We start from the raw sequence: 2,876 nt of genomic DNA, 5'->3' as shown, positions 1-2,876 counted from the left end.
AGACGAATTTCATTTCATCAAAAATATATTATTTTTCCTTAGTCATTATTTTATCATCACTATGGTGCATTTACTCAAACTCAAAGTCTTACCCATATAAGACGTGTCACACCATCATTCTATGGTACTTGAACCCAATCATGGTGCATCCAAACACAAATTAATGTCTTACCCTCTTGGTGCGATAGAACATAAATCTACCGTCTTACCCTCAAACATTTTTCATTATGGTGCATCAGGACTTTAACCTGATGTCTTACCCTTTTTGTGCGATGAGACTTGAATCCACTGTCTTACCCTTAACCAATGGTATAATAAACCGAAGTATAACATGACTCACCCTTTCAGTCTTTCAAAACAATCAAAATAATACTCAAACTCATGCTATTAAAAAGTTATACCTTTTCTCCCATTTAAAAAAATTCGTATAACATGTCATATTCAACCAATAGTAGTATATGCCTTTGGTTTCTAGTCAATGTCAGTGACCAAACACTATTGTATTCTGAATCATAATTTTTTTTTTAGAAAATACATACATGATTTTGTGAATCTAATACCTTGATTCTTATAATGAGATCAACCAAAACATGAGCTAAAGAAAACAAATACTCAATCTCAATTGGCTAGAGTATCGTACTGATAACGTATTATAAAAGTAAGCTCATAATATAATAGAAAGGGAAGATGACAAGAGAAATAAGTTGGAAAAGAAAAGACTTTTCTTCTTATTCAAGTGTATGTAAGTCTCATATGTATATCATACAATAGTGAATGAACACCCCTATTTATAGGTTGAGAAATCACTCCAAAAGTCACCATATTAAGTATCATAATAAATAGATACATTCTTATCCAAAATGGTTGATAAAACCTAGTGAATATGGATAGTTGTTCATGTATTAACTTTATGGACTATCGACTCATTCAATGGATTTATAACATAAGATATATTATAGTGAGAGGTGAAAAGTTGAGTAATATAGTATAAAGTCTTTATGAGACATTAAAAACAAAACAAATAATTAAATAAAGAAAAATTCTTAAAAAAAGGAGAAAAGGGAAAAATGTGAATGGATTCCATTGAGAGGTGACACATCACCTTTTCTATGTTCCTCCTTTATATATATACTAGACAGAAAAGGCCGTGCAATGCACGGACCCAACATAATAATTTAGTTATCAAAATTTAGATAAAATTCTTATGGTAAAAAGTTGGTGAATAGCTACTAAGAATATTACTATGTTATTACAATCACTGGTTGAATTATGAAAAAAATATACAAAATAAAATTATTTTCTGTACTCATACTAGTATAGTTACAAACCTGAAAGTGTAGAAATTAAATGTAACTTAAAAAGTTAATGCAAACTCATTTTATCATATCTAAAACTCTTGTGCGCTTATGGAGACCTCAACGACCTGCGATGTTTCAAAGCAGGCTTCAAACATCATTAAATTAATAAGCAACACTTACGATAAATCTATGTCAAACACATTGTAAATAATCAATATTTTATTGTCAAACACTAAATATACTTTATTTCAAATATTTCTACTATAAAATTAATCTACGTATATCTGAAATATAATCATAATAGGATTTCTATGGCAAAATGGATAACTTTTTGGGTATGAAGTTTCATTTGCCCCTTAATGTATCTCACTTTTGCAATTCCTTTTTCTTTTAACTCAAAGTAAATGCAAACATTTAAATCTATGAAATTAACAAATTGAAATACATTCAACAAAATATCAATATAAAAGACAAATAATGTTGATATTATTGCAGAAGCTTAAAAATGCTATAACAACAATCAATATCACTTACACAACAAATAATTAACTTGTACAACAGAAACACTAACACGCTCTAAGTATAAATTGAAACTTATTGAAAACAAATTATCTGCACAAGTGGGTATTGCCTAGTACTGTAGGTTTGTAAAATGTCACTGACTGCAAAGCTTAGCTTAACACAAAACAACAATTGACTCAAATCTAACAAAAAGTATAGCAAATAGCTTAATTCAAAATTTACCAGCAATAAGCTATCAAAATACAACAACTTGTTGCTTAGAACACATTAGAAAAATGGAGCAGCACCAAATACATAATTACTATATATTGTAATATATTTTCATATACCTCCTCAACACGGAGGTGAATGACTTGAAATGAATAATAAACATACAGTTCGTTCCAGTAAAAAATATATTAATATACTTCTTAAGAAAATATACACAAAGATTTGATAGTGTCCTTCCTACTAAATAAAAATTTCTGAATGACCAATTTATATCAATTTACAACCGTTTCTTGTACTATCCTTTTCTTTTATATTTATCTTTGTTATCTATCGTTAAAATAGGTTTACACAGAAGATTTGAAACCATCCTCATATTGTACTCCTTCTAACATATATTAGGAGACCAATAAAATAAAATTAAGAAAATTTTGTTCTAAATTATTATTCTTTGATATATAGGTCCTCTGATTATATGTTTCTCATGTACTTTCAACCAGTCAATAATTTAGCCGAATTTCAAATACATAAACACTAATATATACATAATTTGACGGTCAGAGTTTACTGACTTAATTTACTTTTTTAAAAGAGAAAAAAAAGTAAAAGCACCAAAACACAAATTGAATAAAATACCCATTGAACCTCAAATAGATATCTATCAGCATATTGTTAAATTGTTTAAATTTGTTCAATAAGAAGTTTATGAACATGTGATGGTAATGTTGTAGGATGGTGGATCAATTGTCAAAAATGAGACGAAAATCAAGGTTGACACTCATGAACACTTGATCAAATTTGTAAGCTGAGATGCATAAACAAACTTTGAAAGTAGGACATATTCCCCCC

The sequence above is a fragment of the Solanum pennellii genome, chromosome 6 (genome assembly GCF_001406875.1).
Source record: "Solanum pennellii chromosome 6, SPENNV200".
NCBI lineage: Eukaryota > Viridiplantae > Streptophyta > Magnoliopsida > Solanales > Solanaceae > Solanum > Solanum pennellii.
Note: the sequence above shows the minus strand (reverse complement) of the source record.